Source organism: Panthera tigris, chromosome C1 (genome assembly GCF_018350195.1).
Source record: "Panthera tigris isolate Pti1 chromosome C1, P.tigris_Pti1_mat1.1, whole genome shotgun sequence".
Lineage (NCBI taxonomy): Eukaryota > Metazoa > Chordata > Mammalia > Carnivora > Felidae > Panthera > Panthera tigris.
The window spans coordinates 175,514,507-175,536,206 of NC_056667.1; the positions used below are offsets into that span (position 1 = coordinate 175,514,507).

The 21,700-nt window shown below is 39.5% G+C and overlaps 1 protein-coding gene across 7 annotated transcripts in view; it reads left to right on the top strand.

Annotated features, from left to right (window-relative positions):
- CC1H2orf88 (chromosome C1 C2orf88 homolog) overlaps positions 1–21,700 on the top strand; it is a 58,041-nt gene that overhangs the window by 22,430 nt on the left and 13,911 nt on the right. Inside the window, exons 1-2 of one of the 7 annotated variants that reach the window (XM_042994913.1) lie at positions 4,611–4,827; positions 4,915–5,118. The exons of 3 other annotated variants lie outside the window; for them this stretch is intronic. The gene's annotated coding sequence lies outside the window, so the exon portion shown is untranslated. Of the gene's footprint in view, positions 1–4,610; positions 4,828–4,914; positions 5,119–14,922; positions 14,963–21,700 lie in introns of those variants that run through there. 3 more of the 7 variants (XM_015543211.2, XM_042994915.1, XM_007094685.3) reach the window with 3 other exon arrangements.

A 21,700-nucleotide genomic window follows, 5' to 3' on the forward strand; every position in this document is an offset into this window, starting at 1 on the left:
GACTAGAATAGCCTAAAAGGAAGCTTTGAAAATTTACTTTGGGCATAAGAACTTTTAAACATATTCAGATATATATTAAAATATTAAAATGGGAAATTCTCCCAGTGGGTTTATATTGGCACTTGTTTAGCTGGTCAAGTAATCTGATAATTTGCTCTTTGATTCTGAGAAAATGTTGACCAAGCATAGGTCTTTCACAACAGTGTAATTAAGGTTTATAACAAGCTTTTGAAGCCTGCTATGGCATAGGAAAAACTAGGAGTATTACATGGGGTGCAGAAAAAGTTTCAGGAGTGAAGGATGACACCATTTTCATACCTACAGCTAGTTCTTCATCAAGAAATGTGTTTATGTGTCTTGGGCTACAAAAAACTGAAGAATCAATGTGTCACTTCTGCTGCTGAATTTTTTTTATAGCTTTGAATCCTAAAACCCTAGTCTAGGGCCTGACATGAAAATATGTCTGTCGCCTACTCAGAGGAGATATCTGGGTCTCTCAGCCAAATCTAAAATATCTTAGCATGTTTAAGACATATTTTGGAGAGACCATTTTAGCCTAAACATAAAAAATAATTCATAAAACCTGAATCAGTGAAAAGTATATGTGGGAAATAGCCTTGTTTCCAGTAACCACTAAGAAGTTGGTTTCCCCCCACCCTGGACTAGTGGACTATTTATGAGAAATGAGGAGATACAATTTTAATTTGTATATGCATAAAATAAAAGCATTATTTTTATCTTAACGTAGTTTTATTATTATGAAAATCAAAATGAGTTTTCTCATAGGTCTTATCTGTGTGCTAGTCAATCAGTTTATACCCCATGATGGTGTATCATAATGGTAATTTTTTTCTGCCTCATTTTTTATCCTTTATAAATTGTTTCTGTGACTTCCATAACTCTCTAATGGACATGCATGCTCTAGTCTCTATATGAACATTCACATACTATGCCATCTACTTGTCCTGTCCTCATCACTTTGTTATCAGAAAGCAAATGAAGACATTTTATCTTTGGTGTTCTAGTAAGAGCCCCAATGGCAGGTGAGTCCTGGTGACCAGATCTCTCCTGACAGGGCCACGTCATTTCACTAGTTAGAGTTCTTTTAGAAAGAAGATTCCTTCTACCTCGCTGGCATGGCCTCCCTTGCTTCTCCCAGAGATGTAAGCTCTGAGTGGTCAACCTGAAGCAGGAATGGAAGTTAGAGGTGCTCAGGGTTTAGATGGAGAAACCAGTGGAGGGAGTCAGCTACCTACCTCTCTCTGACCTGTCCAGAGTGGAAGTGTTGTAGGTGGCTGGGTTGGAAATGGGATTTCTTTACAAGGGTAAGTTAGTATCTGGCATACAGTCCTCAATCCAGCTTAATACCTCTTTGCTGTTGATAGCATGGGTTCTGGGGTCAGACTGCTTGTGCTCAGATTCTAGTATTTTATTGTTACTGTTTTAATTATGCTTCCTTCCATGCCCTTCAGAAAAAAAACCCACTGCACATTTGTTAGAACCCAGGCTCCCTCACCCTAACCACATTCAAGTTAGGCTGTCTTTGGGGTCCTTCGTTTCCTCTCTCACTTTGTTCTCCAGTTTTTATTAATTTTTTTTTACATTTATTTATTTTTTGAGAGATAGAGACAGCGTGAGCAGGGGAGGGGCAGAGAGAGAGAGAGGGAGACACAGAATCCGAAGCAGGCTCCAGGCTGTCAGCACAGAGCCCAATGCGGGGCCCGAACCCACGAACCGCGAGATCATGACCTGAGCCGAAGTCGGACGCTCAACCGACTGAGCCACCCAGGCGCCCCTGTTCTCCAGTTTTTAAAAGTTTTATTTAGCACGATTTTAAAATCGTACAGTCGGCGTCACTACCAGTTTGATGAGCTCCGGGTTCCCTCGTCAACCATCTTGTTCAAGCCAGGATGGGAGGATGACAGGAGAGCAGAAACGCTGGGCTTTGTTTGGCTCCTAGTTCCAGGCAGCGGTGGCTTTGAGGAAAAGCCAGCCTTTTTGAGCCCCAGCAGCAGGGGGCGCTCGGTTCCTCCGAGCCATCTTAGCTCTGGCTCTTACCATATTGACCAAAGCATTACCTGCAGTCCCGAGGAGAGGCCAAGGCTCTGCTTACCTTTTGACATCCTAAGGTTGGAGGCAGGTTTCTTCTCAAAAGCACTCGGAAAAGCAGCTTCTCCTACGGCTGCAGTGAGTTCAGGGCCTGCATCCTTCCTAGTTCTGAGTGAATCAAGTACCTCTAGCTGTGGGGGTCAGCCAGCAGCCCAAATAAGACCCCGCCAGTCTGCAGCCTGGCCGGTCCACACCACCTTAGACTTGGGGCTCTGCGTATGAGGCCAATCTGGAGAGGCAGCGCAGACAGGTGGCAAGGGCTGCTTTTGGGTTTTTCTGTGTCTTCGCCAGACCCAGGATGATGGAGGGAGAGCCTGGCTTGGGTCTGGCCAGAACAACAGCCCCTGTGACAAGTGCCACCCACAGGGAACAGGGAGGCCCAGCACAAAGCTTCCACATGACTCCATTCTTGAGACCAAAGGGTCAGAGAACAACTAACATTTGGTAAAGATGATCCACTGTATCTTTTTTTTTTAAGTTTATTTTTATTTATTTTGACAGAGAACAAGTGGGGGAGGGGCAGAAAGAGAGGAAGACAGAATCCCAAGTAGGCTCTGTGCTGTCAGTGCAGAACCTGAACAGAGCAGAGCCTGATACCAGGCTCGAACTCACGAATCTAAGATCATGAATCCAGCTAAAGTCAAGAGTCCTTCGCTCAACCGAGTCACCCAGGTGCCCCAGATCCACTGTATCTTTGAACTGAGTGAAAGAAGAAGATGTGCGCCTAGGGAAGTTATTTCTCTTCTAGGCAAGGCCGGAGACTCTTTCCTCCCCCACTTCTGCTGGGGTAACTGGGAAGTGAAACATAAATTTCCAAGTTTCTCTTTTCTTGCCTTGAGCACATCAAGGGCTGACACTGAGCTCTCAGTGTGGAAGCCAGAGGTCTCATGGATTATTCCAGCACTAGTTTGGTAAAGGCTTAATGCTGGGAAAGAAGGAGGGCAAGCAATGAAATAGGTTGAGTGAAGAATTAGGCCTAAAGGTGGATCCTTGCATTTGATCATAATTATTTAGCATGATATGCCTGAAATATGTAGAACTAAAATTTGCTTGTATTAGTATAATCAACTTGTATACATTAAAAATTGATACATATCAGACAAATCAACATAAGTGTATTCACATTCTGTGTCAGAATGTACCCACTGCAATTCCACTAATCATATTATCATGCAGAAAAATTACATTTCTGGGCTACTGTATTTGTATATAAAGTCACCTTAGTTAATTTAAACATAGTGGTAAGAATGCTCGGTGCACTTAAAATCTGAAAGATTCTGAGCTAGATTTTGTATAATGTATGCTCTCAACTCCTCAGCAATCTAACTATAGTCTTTCCTATGTTATATCTTTAGAGACCTAAGCTTCACGTTAGTCTACAAATTGTGGGCTTTGTAGGTTCAGGTGTTTCTTTTACACATTTAGTTTTGCAGCTGTGAGTCTCAGGGTCCTCATCTGTAATGTGAAGGAGTCAGGTGAAGCTGTCCCTAAAGTCTCTCCAAGCATGGATTTTGCATGACCACTCCACTGTAGAACACAACTAAAATAATGGTTCTTTTGTAGTCCTCTTGGGGCTTTTACTGCTGCTAGGAATCATGCGGGGCAGATGCAGGCACCACGTGGAACGCACAGGGAAACACAACTGAATAATGGCCATGTGTTGAGAGAGTGACTTCAATAGTTTAAAGAGCGAGAAAATGGTGTTTGGCTAGAGGTGTTTTGTTTTGAGAAACAAACTTGGAAAATGTTCTTCTTGAGTATTTTGGGATGGAGACGTACAAAATGGATGTGTACTTTTAAATGACTAAATGCTCCAAGCACTTTTGCTCTGCATGCTCACGGTGCAAACTAGTTAGGAAGGGCAGAATCCTTGGCCTAGCCCTGCAAAGTGGGGTTTGAGGTCAAAGTGGGTTTGACTGCTACGCCTGGATCTGAGCTCCAGATCGCTTAGCTGGGAAGCCTGCGGTGAGGCTTCTGCGAGTTCACCCGCTTAGTGTGGCGGGCCGAGCATCTGCTCTCCCCAAGGCAATCTCCGCCCGTCGTGCGGCGGTCTCAGAGACCATTCCCTCCTCTTACCTGGGCAGAGCCCAGAACAGTTAGCAGCTCAGGTGGTTCGGATGAGGGGCGGGGGAGGGGCAGGCAGCAAAGTGAGTTGCTCACTTCTGTTTTGTTGGAAATTTGGGGATCTAATTCCTGCTGGGGAAGCGGCAGCACTCTGGATAGTGGGAGTGAGGGCGGTGGTGTCCCGCCCCTGCCTTGTACCCGGCGCCAGCCGACATGTCGGTGGCGGTCCTCGCAGCCTTGTACTTGCGTGCGGCCCGCAGAGGGCGCGTGCTGGAGCCGAGCACCCTTGGGTTGCCACCTGCGGGGCCCGGCTGGCCTGATTCGGGGCGCGAACCCGCGAGGAGCGCGCGGCGGGCGCGGCGGCGGCGACGACGGCGGCTGGAGGAGGGGCCCAGAGCCCAGAGCCGTGCCAAAGGACACCCCGTCCTCCAAATGCTGCCACTTGAGTGAGGCGCGTGAGAAGGCGGCGCCGCTGGCCTTGCAGCCGGACTGCGCTGCGCTCCGCACCCCGCCGCCCTGACGCCAACCAGCGCCCCCCGGGCGGCGGCTTCGGGGACCGAGCAGCGCACGCAGCCGGCCAATGCTGGATGCCTCCCCGGCCCCGCGGCCGTCCCGAGGGGCGTTGGGCACGCAGCCGCCCCGGCGATGTGCTGTGTAAGTGAACACCTGGGAGGTGGGCGACCGCTGTGTGTCCGTCGGTCTTGGCTCGTCAGCTTTGCCCTTTGGGTTTTTCAATGGCAGAAACCTGGGAGTTACAGGCCACTTTAATTCAAGCAGCCATCCCGCGGCCAGCTGCCTCGGATAGAGCCTCACGTCTCCGTCTCCTCATTGAGAAGTTAGCCCCCACCCCTTCCACCTGGTTCTGAGCCCCAAGTCCGAGGTATTGCATTTCTGAGCTGCAGTTTCATTCTCCTTCCTACCTGAAGAGTGACTGAAGATTTTCAGGTAAAAGATTTGCCTATGAGCATTTAATTTGTATGCCAAACTGTCAGGCTTGTGCGCCGAATGACATGTGATGAGCAAAGTACTAGCTCTTGTGCTCTTTTAGAGCTGTGGGAGGCTGTATCTTGGGGCGAATTATACTGCAAATGGGGGGGGGGGTCGGAATAGATCTGTAAAATCCTTCAGCCATTAGCTAAAGGATCCGAGAAGCAAAGCGGAACAATAGGAGTTGTCTATCTTCTGTTTCCTGCCTGCCCTCTCCCCATCCTTTATGGAAATTAACATAAAATTATAAACTAGTAAATGTTCCCATTAAAGACTACATCTTTTTAGGATCTTTTTAGGATCTGGTGTATGCAGTATTTACCTGAAGCAAAATTGTAATTAAGGATTCAGAGGAATAAAGAATCTACTTTTATTATGACTAAGTATAAATCACGTCAAGATCAACAGTTGAATATACCTTTTTTTTCTTTGGATGAGGTCATTTTCAAGTACTTGATATAGCCAATATCAATATATAGATGGGAAACAATATTATTTACGTCTTCTATTTGACATGTTCAGCAAAATGATCTGGAAAAACAATTATTTCCAGTTTTTAACTCTTTTATCTTGCCATCAAACAAAAATTGCCGAAATTACCTATTAGGCTCACAATCATATAGTAAAAGGGGTACTTTAAAATCATAGACCAACCTATAATTCATGTTAGTATCTCCTTTGTAGCATTTCTGACACACAAGCCACATTTTCATCGAACACTTCAGTGACAGGGAACTCACCACTTTTGAGGTATCCCTTCTTTCTGTTGCCATTAATAAGGCTCTGTTTACACTGAACTGACCCACTGCTTCCTTGGACCTGTTTCTCATTAGGCTTACTTTTGTCAGTAGTCCTCCAACTTGTGAAATTATATAGATAATATTTCAACAGAGAGGATCTAAAATTCATCCATCTGAAAGGAGTCTATGACCAAAAAATAGTAAAGAAATGAAAACTCTAAAGTGGTACAGAGTTAAGAATAGAATTATTCTTAACCTATGGAATTATTGTGAGGGTTAAGTGAAATAATGTTCATAAAGTACTTTGTATAGTTACCTAGAAGTCAGTAAATGTTATCTTCACGAAAAAGTCATTGCTTTTATGTTTCCTTCCATAGTTAAGACCTTTCTCTGTGCTGAAGATCCTTAGCCCCAAATTGAATTCAATAATTCAATCTAATCTGAAGTGCAAAATGCAGTGAATTCCTATCTTCAAACAAAATCATCTAAACTTAATTGGCTTTTGTAATAAATACACCACAGTTGACTGAAAACCTCACCACCACCAGCCTCTCCCTCCCTCTCCCCTACCCCCAACACATTGCTATCAAAATAGGCTTTATTAATTTTTTAATTATACAGTTAAAAATGTCCTGAACATGAACAATTTTTTTTCTCTTGTGTGACACTAAGCTTCCAATTTCCAGTTTGCTAGGTATGTTTTAAATTTGATCATGGCATTCATCATGCTAATTCTATCTTCTAGTTTTATGTCACCTGCACATTTGGTGAGTTTGTTCACCAGACATCCAAGCCATTAATAATATATGAAACCGTTCCTTTTGCCATGGTGGCTCACCTAGAATTCTGCCTGTGTGGCACAGTAGAAGTGGCCCTGGACTTTTGGAGGCTGGTTTTAGAGCTTGACGGTGACACTTACTAGCTCTGTGACCTTGGGAAACTTATTTTCCATATCAATAATGTCATATTAGTAACATCTACTTTTCAGGATGTTTATTAGAATTAAAAGTCATGTACTGAAAGTACCAGATATAGACCTGCTTGGGAATGTAGTCAGCCTTGGGAGATATTGCTGAGACAAATCAATGATCAGCTGAATTCAGTTAGCACTGTCCTCCTTATTTATCAAACCATTCTAGCCTGTAGATCAGTCTTCATTATAAGACATCATGAGAAAAAGTTTGATCAAATGCTTTGCTAAAAATAAACATCTTGAGTATTCCTAATCTATCACAAAAGTAAATGATACTAGTTTAAAAATGACTGATTCATAGTGAATTTTGAATGTCTAGTTCCTAGAAATCCCCAATCTTTTCCCTCAGAATATTCAGTTTACTGATTAAATTTTGAATTTTGCCAGCAATTAGTGTCAAACTAACTTGTCTGCAATACCTAGGGATTCAAATTTCCTTTTGTTTCAGAGTTTGAAATAAACTGGGAGAAAAGAAACTGAGTCTCTGGCTTCTTGAGATGTCCCTCCATGTTTTTTCATTTTGTTTTTGTCTTTAATGTTTTTTATTTATTTTTGAGAGAGAGAGAGAGAGAGAGTAGGGAAGGAGCATAGAGAGAGGGAGACACAGAATTTGAAGCAGACTCCAGGTTCTGAGCTGTCAGCACAGAGCCCGATGCAGGGCTTGAACGCACAAACCTGTAAGATCATGACCTGAGCCGAAGTCAGATGTTTAACCTACTGAGCCATCCAGGTGCCCCTTTCTTAATTTTTTTCAAAGGTTGTAATATTGCTGTGCTTCTATATGCAGGCTTTCCCTGGAATATAATTCACCAGAAGTTGTGACTTCTTCTGCTTGTACCTAGGTTCTCTCTTAATGAGGTCTCTTCTGTCCTTTCCTGCATAAAAATCATTTGCTTTTGAGAAAGCAAAATAGTTGCTGAGCAGTTCTGTTTTCTTTCTCTACTTAATATACCATCTGCTCTTGGGTTTGGGAATTTTTTTTTAACTGGATCCTGTCTTCCATAGTGAGTGTACTATAAACAGTATGCAGCAACTCAGTGGTGGAGAAATATAATCAATCATGACATTATAATGTTGAAAGTTTGGGAAGTAATAAATAACTCTAGTCAGTATCTGATATAGGAAGAGCCCGTACTTTAAGAATTAATTTATTCCTTATAAATTCAAAGTTGTAAAATCAAGGATGTGTTGGGGAAGAAATTTTTTCTTCTAACTTTCTAGGTTCTTTGCTGATAAATTGATATAAGATAGATTAACAGGAGGAAAAACAAATTTAACTATATCCATACAGGAGCCCCATAAGAGACCCAATAGTAAATTGGGCAATTGAGGCTTATATGCCATCCTGAGCTAGGGAACGGGATCTGGGGTTAAAGGGGGAAGAAAGGCAATTCACAGGATGATAGGAGCAGATATTTGGCAATTAGGTGTTTGATCTGTCATGTAGATAGGGAGCCTGGAGATAACTTTTACTTGAATGACCTATCTAAATTCTTTTAAATAGTTAAAGGAGAGGTCAGAGTTTTTCTTGAATTTGCTGGGTCTCAATTGCCTTCAGCTCAAAATAATCCACATGCCAAAGTGGCCTAATTTGGATTCATGTAATATCCCTTTCAGATGTTGTACAAGAGGCTGAAAGTAACATAAATTAGTGAAGCTGGATAGGTGTTGGACACAAGGGAGTGAGAGAGCCCTGTGAACTGGGGAGTGAATGTTCAGGTCAGAATTATTCTAATTCAGAACAGTTTAAACATTGCACTGGCCAAACAAAACACCAACCCAACACTACCATGAGTTTGTGGCCTTTGTTTTTAAGTGTGATGAAAGAAATAGAACTCTGTATAGTTCAGTTTTACTGTCAACATCTAACAGACTTTGAAGTACACGGATATTTGGTAAATAGCCAAACTTTAATTAGCGTTCATTAAACTCGTGGATGTAAGAACTGCTCTATGCATAATAACAAAAGGAGAAATGACTGTTGCCTTTGAGGAATATTTAATCTCATTTGGGGAGACAGCACTTAGAAATTAGACCAACTGGACATCAGTTCAAGAAGAAAATTCTGAATAAGGGTTGGAGGAATTCCAGGAAGTCTGCACAAAGAGATGGGGCTTCCCTAGCCATGAAGATAGTATGGATTTGGTTTCAGCAGGGAAGAGGGAAGGAGTGTTAGGTGGAGATAAGGGGGAGGTTGTGTGTTTCAACATAAGGGAAGCTACAAGGAGAAAATGAGCATGGGTGTGTGTGGTAAGGGGAATAATTGACGGGACAGGAAACTTCCTTGGATTAGTTAATTTAATAGGTAAAAAGAGGGCTTAAAAAATGTTTGTTTGTTTGTTTGTTTTTTTAATTTTTTTTTCAACGTTTTTTTATTTATTTTTGGGACAGAGAGAGACAGAGCATGAACGGGGGAGGGGCAGAGAGAGAGGGAGACACAGAATCTGAAACAGGCTCCAGGCTCCGAGCCATCAGCCCAGAGCCTGACGCGGGGCTCGAACTCACGGACCGCGAGATCGTGACCTGGCTGAAGTCGGACGCTTAACCAACTGCGCCACCCAGGCGCCCCAAAAAATGTTTAAATTAGATATACCTCTGCCCCCACCTCATCCCAACATCCCACTTCCACCCTAAAATACTGTACTGTCAGCTACAAAAAATAGGAGCTCTGTAATGACCACATTCTTTAGAAATGTGGCATATGCATAATGAAAGAATGATCAAACTTAAAAGAGCAAAACTTTCTGAATTCTAGATCTTTTGACCTAGATTCCAAGTGGATTTGGACACCGTTTTCCCATATCTCCACGTAAGAATAATAGTTCTTTTAAGTATTCAGAAGTACATACATTACTGTCTGGAACTTAATTCAGTGCATAGTACTTAATACACTTAATTTATTATTTATGCCTCCTACTTGTTCTAAAATATTTGATTTCACTAAATAACATAAAGACTAATCTTGAATTTTTAGGGAAAGAGAAAAACTCTTTCTCAACCCTTCTAAGTTCATTGGCTGGGTCTGCAAATCAAACTGATAATAGATTAACAGGAGGAAAGAACATTTAATTACCTATGTACACATGGGGGTTCACAAAGGAATGTGCTTCAAGGAAACAGAATTGGAGACTTATATGTCATCTTAAGAAAGGGTGAAAATCATGGGAAAGAGGGTAGACAAAGGAAAAGGAGTTTGGGGCTCCTGGGTGGAGGTAAGTTATGGGAAGGTGACTAGGAAATATATGATAAATCAGGATTTGTTTCATAAGGCCTGTTAAACAGATAAGAGTTGTCTCAGGTGATGAAAATTGTCTCTGGAGTAGTTTTCCTTCTCATATAGGAGATGAAGGCACCTTTACAAAGGGAAATTTGTGTCCTGCTTTTTTGACAAAAAGGGGGGTGCAGAGAGCTTATTGCCTTTGGCTGAAAGCAACCCTTATACCATTGTGGCATGTGTTGGGATGGCAAACTCTGATCTCCTTCAAATTCATTAATGGCATTTGAGGTAAAGAAAATTTAATGATTCAGAAAAATGTCAGTTAAGATAATTTGATCTATTAAAATGACTAAGATTTAGATATTTTGGATGAACTTTGATTAGAAACTACTTATTAAAGTTCATGCTTGAGTAAGGCAAAGTCTCTACCCTCCATGAATTCATAGATGTGTGAGAGAGAGAAATATACCATCCATCCCGTGGAATGAGATGCATTCACGTTGTAATAGAATTTCACAAGAATTGACATTTTTAGGATTGTTTTTGGAGTGTATGGCTTCCACCTTTGAAGAAGATTTTGAGATTGGGGAATCTTGTGTGTTTCTTGCGGGTTGGACTTTTGTGAACAGGATTGGGACAACTGTTCAGAACAAGGGAGTGTGAGTTATCCAAAATAATCTGTTCAAATGCCAGCTTCTCTTAAGAGTAGCAGAATAGCAGCTACATTTTTATAGCGCTGGTTTTCCTTACTGCAATTCAAGGAGGAATTTGAGGCAGGAATTATTAACCTAAGTTTAGAAATGAGGATACAGAGAAGCAAAGTCAAGTCCCTGTAATCACATTGCTAATTAAATTCCTCTACCCCTATCCAGTTAAAATCCATTTGAAGACGTCGTTATGAAAAATTTATTGATTTTTTTTCCTTTTTTGAGCTCTAAATATACACATTTGTTGTATGTGTATTTCTCTCCATACACCCAGTGAAGTTGAAAGAAAACTAGACTTAACACACTGATTTTGAGTATAAAGTAGTTTTGTTCAGTGGAGACCTTTTAAGTTTGGTATTTTTATGGTATCGCAGAGTCATTTTTTAAATTTACTTTTAAAATTCTATTATAATTAATGTACCATGTTATAGTAGTTTCTGGTGTCCAATATAGTGATTCAATGATTTTAGAAATTACTCAGTGATCATTGTGATACAAGTAGTCCTCATACCCTTACCTATTTCACCCACCCCCCCAACTCACCTCTGATAGCTATTAATTCTCTATAATTAAGAGTCTTGTTTTTTGCCTTTTTAAAAATTTCTTTGTTTTGTTTCTTAAATTCCTCATACTGTACTTTTCTTTCTGTTTTATCTCAGTATTATACCCTCTACATCTATCTATTTTGTTGCAAATGGCAAGATTTCAGTCCTTTTTATGGTTGAGTAATACTCCATTGTGTGTGTGTATGTATGTATGTATGTATGTATGTATTTATATATATATATATAGATATAGATATAGATATATATGTAGTGTGTGTGTGTATACACATATACATACACACCACATCTCTTTTTTTTATATGAAGTTTATTGTCAAATTGGTTTCCATACAACACCCAGTGCTCATCCCAACAACACCACATCTCTTTTATCCCTTCACCTACTAATGGACCCTTGGGCTGCTTCCATTATTTGGCTATTATAAATAATGCTCTAATAAACATAGGAATGCATATATCTTTACAAATTAGTGTTTTCGTATTCCTTGGGTAAATAGCCAGTAGTGGAGTTACTGGATCATATGATAGTTCTATTTTTTATTTTTTGAGGAACCTCCATTCTGTTTTCCACAGCGGCTGCACTAGTTTGCATTCCAACCAAGAGTGCATGAGAGTTCCTTTTACTTCACATCCTCACAGCACTTGTTGTTTCGTGTGTGTGTGTGTGTGTGTGTGTGTGTGTGTGTATGTGTGTGTGTGTGTATGTGTGTGTGTGTGTGTGTGTCTAGCCTCATACACTAGAGGTGTGAGGTGATATTTCATTGTGGTTTTAATTTGTATTTCTCTGATGTTGAGCATCTTTTCATGTATCTGTTGGCCATCTGTATGTTTTCTTAGGAGAAATGTCTGTTCATGTCTTCTGCCCATTTTTTACATTTTTTGTTTGTTTTTGTTTTGGTGTTGGATTGTGTAAGTACTTTATATATTTTGGATGCTAACCCCTTATCAGATGTATCATTTGCAAATATCTTTTCCCATTCAGTAGGTTCTCTTTGAGTTTTTTTGATTGTTTCCTTTTCTGTAAAGAAGCTTTTTATTTTGGTATAGTCCCAATAGTTTATTTTTGTTTTTGTTTCCCTCGCTCCAGGAGACATATCTAGAAAGATGTTGTTATGGACAGTGTCAGACAAATTACGGCCTGTGCTCTTTTCTAGGATTTTTATGGTTTCAGGTCTCACATTTAGGTCCTCAATCCATTTTGAATTTTTGTGTGTATGTGGTGTAAGAGTGGTCCAGTTTCATTCTTTTGCATGTAGCTCTTCAGTTTTCCCAGTACCATTCGTTGAAGAGACTGTCTTTTTCCCATAGGAAATTCTTGCCTCCTATGTCAAAGATTAATTGACAATATAATCAAAGGTTTATTCCTGGGTTTTCTATTCTAGTCTATTGATCTTTATGTCTATTTTTGTGCCAGTACCATACTAATTGATTCCTAGAACTTTTTGGTATAACTTGAAATCTGGGATTGTGATACCTACAGTTTTGCTTTTCATTGTCAATATTTCTGTGGCTATTCAGAGTCTTTTGTGGTTCCATACAAATTTTAGAATTGTTTGTTCTAGATCTGTGAAAAATGCTGTGGTATTTTGATAGGGATTACATTAAATCTGTAGATTTCTTTGGGTAGAATAGACATTTTAACAATATTTGTTCTTCAAATCCATAACCATGGAATATCTTTCCATTTGTTTGTATCATCTTCAGTTTCTTTCATCAGTGTTTTATAGTTTTCAGAATACAGGTCTTTCACTTCTTTGGTTAAGTTTATCCATAGGTACTTTATTGTTTTTGGTGCAATTGTAAATGGGATTGTTTTCTTAATTTCTCTTTCTGCTGCTTCCTTATTAGTGTATAGAAATGCAGTGGATTTCTGTATGTTGATTTTCTGTCCTGCAACTTACTGAATTTATTCATCAGTTCTAGTAGTTTTTCAGTGGAGTCTTTAGGTTTTCTGTATATACCATCATGTCATCTGCAAATAATGAAAATTTTACTTCTTTTTTGCCAATTTAGATGCCTTTTATTCCTTTCTCTTCTCTGATTGCTGTGGCTAGGACTTCCGGTACTATATTGAATAAAAGTAGTGACAGTGGACATTCTTATCTTGTTCCTAACTTTAGGGGAAAAGTTCTGCTTTTCACAAGTAAGTATAATATTAGCTGTGGATTTTTCATATAAATTCTTTATCATGTTGAGGTATATTCTCTGTAAAACTATTTTGTTGAGAGTTTTTATCATGAATGATATCTTTTGTCAGCTGCTTTTTCTACGTCTATTGAAATAATTATATGGTTTTTATCCTTTTACTGATGTGATGTATCATGTTGATTGATTTGTGAATACTGAACCACTCTTGAAACTCCTCTTTCATTTCTGATTTTGTTTGAGTCGTGTCTCATTGTCACTCTACTCTCTTGTCACAGACTCTGAACCTGGAGTTCTCTCTTGTCCACCAAGAGAACAGACTCAGAATTGAATATGAGAGAGGCTAATGTCTGGGAGGAGACAAGAGCCCTGAACAGGGGAGGGGTTTCGTCTCTATTTGTTGAGCTCCTAAGATCTTACATACATGATGAATTTGAAGAAAACAATTAGACAGTAATCATTAACTGGTGTGTGTAAGAAGCAAAGGGTCTGGGCAGCAAGTGGAGTTTGTGATCAAAGCACAATAGTATATTGGTGCCAGATGAAAAGTAATTTCCTTCAGGTGATATAACAAGTTACTCGTGATCCCATTATAATATCTCGCTAACTAACCTTGGACGCTTTTGCCCTGTGGCGGCAGCTTTCTGCCCTAAACTTTTTTCTAACCCATTTTTGTAAGTATAAGAAATTCTTGGATCTGTCTCCCCTCACTCTTTCTCCTCCATCCTGTTCTCTCTCTCTCTCTGTCTCTTTCTCTCTCTCTCCTGAGTTTGGGTAAAGGTCTATCAATTCTGTTGATCTTTTCAAAGAAATAGCTCCTGGTTTCATTGATCTTTTCTATTGGGGCTTTTTTTTTTAAGTTTCTGTTTCATTTATTTTTCCTCTAATCTTTATGATTTCCCTCCTTCTACTGGTTTGAGGTTTGTTTGTTCTTCTTTCCCTAGGTCCTTTAGGTGTAAAGTTAGGTTGTTCATTTGAGGTTTTTCTTGCTTCTTGAGATAGGCCTGTATTGCTATAAACTTACCTCTTAGAATAGTTTTTGCTGTATCTCAAGGATTTTGGACTGTTGTGTTTTCATTCTCATTTGTCTCCATGTATTTTTTTTATTTCCTCTTTCATTTCTTGGTCATCCTATTCATTGTTTAGTAGCATGTTTTTTAACCTCCATATATTTGTGCTCTTTCCAGATTTCTTCTTGTGGTTGATTTCTAGTTTCGTATCATTGTGGTCAGAAAAGATGCATGGTATGACTGATCTTTTTGAATTTGTTGAGACTTATTTTATGACCTAATATATCACTTATTGTGAAGAATGTTCCATGTGCACTTGAAAAGAATGTAGATTCTGTTTTAGAATGGAACATTCTGAATATATTTGTCAGATCCATCTGGCCCAATGTGTCATTCAAAGCCACTGGTTCCTTGTTGATTTTGTTTGGATGATCTATCCATTGATGTAAGTGGGGTGTTAAAGTTGCATACTTGTATCTTGTTACTATTGGTTACTTCCTTTATGTTTCATAATAGCTGTTTTATGTATCTGGGTGCTTTCCTGTTGGATGCATAAATATTTACAATTGTTATATCTTCATGTTTGACTGTTCCCTTTATGAACATACAGTATCCTTCTTAGTCTCGTTACAGTCTTTAAAGTCTGTTTTGACCTATATAAGTATTGCTACCCCAGCTTTCTTTTCACATCCATTTACATGATAAATGCTTTTCTGTCCTTTCACTTTCTTTTTTTTTTTTTTAAGTTTATTTATTTTGAGAGAGAGAAAGCGTGAGTATGAGCATGAGCACAGGAGGGACAGAGAGAGGGAGAGAGAGAAAATCCCAGGAAGGCTCCACACTGTCAGAGCAGAGCCTGATACGGGGCTCAGACTCATGAACCATGAGATCATGACCTAAGCTGAAGTCAGATGCTTAACCAACTGAGCCACCCAGTTCCCCTCTATCCCTTCACTTTCAATCTGGATGTATCTTTAGGTCTGAAATGAGTTTTTTGTAGACAGTGTATGAATGGGTCTTGGTTTGTTATCCACTCCATCACCCTATGTCTTTTGACTGGAATATTTAGTCTGTTTACATTCAAAGTAATTATTGATAGGTATGTACTTATTGCTCTTTTGTTACTTGTTTTATGGTTGTGTATGTAATTCTCTGTTCCTTTCTTCCCTTGCCCTCTTCTGTCATGATTAGTTGCCTTTCTTTAATGATATACTTAGATTCCTTTCTCTTTATTTTTTGCATACTTACGACTGGTTTTTGATTTGTGGTTAACATGTGGTTTATATATAACATCTTATGCTCATAACAGCCTATACTAAGTTGATGGTTGCTTAAGTTTGAAAACATTCTTTAATCCTTTCCCCCTCCCACCACGTTTTAGGTATATGTTGTCATTTCATTTAGGTATATGTTGTGTTTTCATTCTCATTTACAGACATACATAATTTACAGACTTTCATTTTGTGAGACTATTGACTGATTTTTATAGATATAATTAATTTTATTGCTTCCTACTTTAGTGCTTCCTACTTTTCTTACTCCTACTTATGGTCTTTCCTTTCCACTCAGAGTCCCCATTAGCATTTCTTGTAGGGCTGGTTTAATGGTCATGAATTCCTTTAGCTTTTGTTTGTCTGGAAGCCTCTTTTAATTACCATTTGTCTTGGTGTGGACCTCCTTGAGTTGATTTTGTTGGGGGCTCTCTCTGTGCCTCCTGGATGTGGATTTCTGTCTCCTTCCCCATACTCAGGAAGCTTTCAGCTATTATTTCTCCAAATTTTCTGTCCCCTTTTCTCTCTCTTCTCCTTCAGAATCCCTTCAGAATAAAATGTTGTTACATGTGATGATGTCACTAAATTCCCTTAATCTATTCTTACCTTTCTTCTGCTTTCTCTGTCCTGTTCAGCTTGATTGCATTCCATTACTCTGTCCTCCAGGTCGCTGTTCCATTCTTCTGCTTTCTCTACTAGTATTTATTCCTGCCTGTGTACTTTTAACTTCAGTTAATGAGTTCATTTCTGATTTTTTCTTTTGTATGTTTTCTTTCTATTTTGAAGATCTCACTGAAACCCTCCTCTCTTTTCTCAAGTACAGTATCTTTATGACCATTACTTTAAATTCTCTATCAGACATATTACTTATTTTTGTTTCATTTAGCTGTCTTGATGTGATTTTATCTTATTCTTTCATTTGGGACATATTCCTTGATCTTATATTTTTTCTAACTCTCTGTGTTTCTCTGTGTTAGGAAAGTCAGCTATGTCCCTTGCTCTTGAAAGTAGTGGCCTTATGAAGAAGAGGTCCTGTAGTGCCCTGCAGCAGTGTCCCCTGTTCACCAGACTCTGGCGCTTCAGGGGTATCTCCTATGTGTGTTGCATGTACCCTACTGTTGTGGCTGAGCCACATTTGCCTTCAGTCCAGTCATCTGCAATGGCTGTCTGCCTGTTGTGGGCAGGGTTTGGTCCCTCTGTTGTTAGTGAGCCAATCTGGGGCCACCTTGGGCTTGATTTGGGTCAGATCAGGCATCTGCCAGGGCTGCAGTAGCACTGAATTACAGGGCTTTTGTTGGTAGGTGGGGCCTGCAGTCAGGCCAGGTGTCTGCCCCCAGGCCACTGCTAGTGCCCCGGTTGAACTGGTGTGTGTGGTTATCTTTTTCTCTTCCCGAGGAAGAAGTCACTTTGGGGCTGTTGGGGCTCTTGCACAATGCCATGCTTAGTGCTCTGCATTGGATGGACTCCTGCCCAGTGCAGTTTGGGTGGGGCAGATCCATAGGTTATGCAGGGGTGGGGTGGGTGATGTTAGCAGGGTTTGCACTTGTCTGCTGTAGCAGGAGACCTTTGCAGAAGTCCTGTGGAGGACTGGTTGGAGGGGATCAGACTGCAGAAGAATGCAGGACTGGAGTATGCTATTAGCAAGCTAGGTAGAGATCATGTTCCCGCTGGTTCCTACAAGTGTCTGTGTATCTGGGGAGCAGAGGAGGAAAATGGTGCCAACCACCTCTTTTGTTCCTAGAGAAGTCTCCCAAAGATCCCTGCCCCTTCAGCACACCCTGAGATTAGTAAATAAATCTCCTTCCTGTGTACCCCAGGCTTTTTCAAACTGCTTCTTCTGTACTGTATGTCAGGGCTGTTTGTTATGCTATCTCCATTTCCTATAGCCCTCTGGGTTCCCCAGAGCCAAGCCAGCTGAGTTTTAAAGTTCCTGGTGTTAAGCCCCACTGATTCTAAGAACTTGCCAAGTTAAGCCCCACTGGTTTTTCAAAGCCAAATGTTGTGGGGATCCATCTTCCCAGTGTGGGTTCTCCATGCCGCAGGTGCCTGGAGTGGGGTCTTCTCTTCCCTCTCCATGCCTGTAGTGTTCCTCCCTCCTGTGGACAATCTCATGGGTCAGTTTGGTTCCTGGCCACATCTCCATCCTTTCAACCATTTTTGATGTGGCCTCTTCTCTGCATTTAGCTATGGAGAATCTGTTCTGCCAGTCTTCAGGTTATTTTCTAGGTTACTTTTACTGATGTGGGTGTTAGCTAGGTGTGTCCATGGGATGAGATAAGCTAAGGATCCTCCTACACTGTCATCTTCTCTGGAAGCCTCAAGGTGTCATTTTTTTTAAAAACGAATCTTGGTCAGGATCTTAGATGAACTACTAGTCTACACTCAAAGAAATGAGAACTGGCTTCACAATAATTTCACCAAACCCTAAAATCTCAAACAACTTTTCCCTTCCTCCTGTACATATAGTGTTAGAATTAATAAAAGACATACTTTACACTATACATAGAACAGCACTGCCCCCAAAGTTCATATAATTAGGGTAGAATGTAAGATTCAGGAATATTTAGGTAAATCACAGATGATAAATACTGAATTTATGGGAGATATAGGAGTTGCTCAACTTTTTACTATTCTGATTATAAATCTTAATCTTTTAGAACCAGTGCCATGGAAGGCATCTATAATTTCTCACAAACTTGTGCTTGGTTCTAACCAATTTTGCATTAGTTTAGCCCTCTCATTTGACTCAGCTTGATGGCTTTTTTTTTTTAATTTAGATGTATTATAGTCCTATTGACTATTTTTACTTGCTAATTAAGTATGACCACTTGGATCAGTGGATCCAGTGCTGTTCTCTTTCTTCACAAAATGATGAGTCTCATATTAGCATTAAATCTGGGTTTGAAGGAACTAAAATGTGTTACATTACATTATCAGGTTGGCTTTTTTAAAAAGACATTTCCGATACAAATTACATATATATATATATATATATATATATATATATATATGCACACACACACACACATATATATACACATATATATATGTGTGTGTATGTATATATATATACACATATATATATGTGTGTATATATATATATATATATATACACACACATATATTTGAAAAAATTTTGGGAAACAGAGAAAAGCATAAAGAGGAAATTTAAGTTACCTATGATCCCACCATCCAAAGAGCAACTCTGTTCATGTTTTCTTGTATTTAACTCTATTTTTTCTTAAGCATCTATATTTTAAAAACCAGAATAATACATATATATTTTTCTGCTTTTAAAAATTATCAGTTCTTAAGACTCGGATAAATCTAATCTTTGTAAACTTTTCTACCATGTTTTAGGAGGCAGGTTGTAATATTTTCAATGTTTGGTGTCTTTTTTTAGCTAATAATAATTATACTTAAAATTATATGATATTACAAGATAGGCTTTATAACAGTCTTGAAAATATTTTCAGTGAATGGAAATGTTGTAGGAAATTACTAGTTCAAATAACAAATATGTGAGTACACAATACATGTTTTAAAACAATACTTTCGTTTGTTTTGTCATGGATAAATAAACCTCTTGACTAGTTATTTAAAAACTTAACATATGAGTATTGCCTCATGCTACTAAGTATTCTTTTAAAAAGTTATCATCTGTTTATTATGAACTACCCTAAAAGTAGGTGGCTTAAAATAACATACATTAATTTTGCAGTCCCTGTGAATCAGGAATCTGGGTGCAGCTTAGATGAGTGCCTGCCTGTCAAAGCCTTTCACAGTTGCCAGTTGGGACTGTGATCTCATCTGAAGGCTTAAGTGGGGAACAAACCAGTTCTATGCACCCTGCTGTACAGAGATTTTCCTCGATTCCTTGCCTCATGGGCCTCTCCATAAGGCTTCTCATAACACAGAAGTTGGCTTCCATCAGAGTAAGAGTGCAAGACAGAAGCCATGGTCTCTTTAAAATTTAATCTTGGAAATGACATCCCATCACTTTTGCTATACTCTATTGTTAGAAGTAAATCATTGGTCCTACAAGAAGAGGGAATTAAGCAAGGGATGGGAATTTCTGGAGGCAGAGATTACTTGGGGGCCATTGTAGAGGCTATCTACTACAGTTATTTAACAGTTACATAATATTCAGGATATAAGCCTATGATAAATCACATGTCATTGCACATGTGGCTTATTTTCAATTCTTCTAATTATAAAAAGACTACCATGAAAAAGTTTACATATAAATTTTTGTTGGCAACTCTGATCATTTCTTTAAGATAGATTTCTGAGGTGGGATATTTGGTTTAAAGCTTCTAACATGAGTTGTTATGCTACTATTGAAACAGTTGAAACTACTACCTGTGTTTGAGAATGTTCATTGTATCCTATCGCCTTTAAGACCATTCTTTTTTTTTTTTAATTTTTAAATGTTTATTCATTTTTGAGAGAGAGACATAGTGTGAGTGGGGAGGGGCAGAGAGAGAGGGGGACACAGAATCCGAAGAAGACTCTAGGCTCTGAGCTGTCAGCACAGAGCCCAACACCGGGCTCAAACTCACAAACTGTGAGATCATGACCTGAGCCGAAGTCAGATGCTTAACCGACTGAGCCAGCCAGGCGCCCCAAGACCATTCTTTTAAAGAATGGGCTTGTCTCTCAACAATAGCCAAATTATGGAAAGAGCCTAAATGTCCATCAACTGATGAATGGATAAAGAAACTGTGGTTTATATACACAATGGAATACTACGTGGCAATGAGAAAAAATGAAATATGGCCTTTTGTAGCAACGTGGATGGAACTGGAGAGTGTGATGCTAAGTGAAATAAGCCATACAGAGAAAGACAGATACCATATGGTTTCACTCTTATGTGGATCCTGAGAAACGTAACAGAAACCCATGGGGGAGGGGAAGGAAAAAAAAAAAAAAGAGGTTAGAGTGGGAGAGAGCCAAAGCATAAGAGACTGTTAAAAACTGAGAACAAACTGAGGGTTGATGGGGGGTGGGAGGGAGGGCAGGGTGGGTGATGGGTATTGAGGAGGGCACCTTTTGGGATGAGCACTGGGTGTTGTATGGAAACCAATTTGACAGTAAATTTCATATATTAAAAAAAAAAAAAAAGATTTTCCTTTCATTCTAAAAAAAATAAATAAATAAATAAAGAATGGGCTTGTAAAATAAATTGTTCCATAAATACACTGTTTATCTGATTTGGTGCATATCATGAAATCTGAAAGGGAGGCACTGTGATATGGCAGCGAGATCCCTGAAGCCATATTCAAAAGATCTGAGTACCAGAACAGGCAGTGCAACTGGTCTCTCGTGCGTTGTCATCCAGACTATGTGCTTCCTCAGGCAGGATATTTAACTTGCTTACGTACACAGTCTACATCAATGTACTTTGCAAAATATGGAAAAATAATTCCTTTCTGTTGCATAAAAGATCGATAAGACACCAGGGAAAGAGTAAAGGGAAAAATGGAAATGAGGTATGCTCAATAGAAACAGAGATAGATGGATAATTTACTCTGAAAAGCTCCAGACACTTGGTTATCATTTGTAATGTATGGTTATATATACTCTGCTGCTTTCTTTGTAGGAGTACAGCTATACCTTGTTTTATTGCACTTTGTAGATACTGCCTTTTTTACAAATCGAAGATTTGTGGCAACCCTGTGTTGAGCGAGTCTGTCTGCACCATTTTTCCAACAGCATTTGCTCACTTCATCTCTCTGTCACATTTTGGTAATTCTCACAATATTTCAAACTTTTATTATTTGTTATGGTGATCTGTGATGAGTGATTACAACTCACTGAAAGCTCAGATGATCGTTAGCAGTTTTTAGCAGTAAAGCATTTTTATTTATGTACGTTTGCATTTTTAGACATAATGCTGTGGCACACTTAGG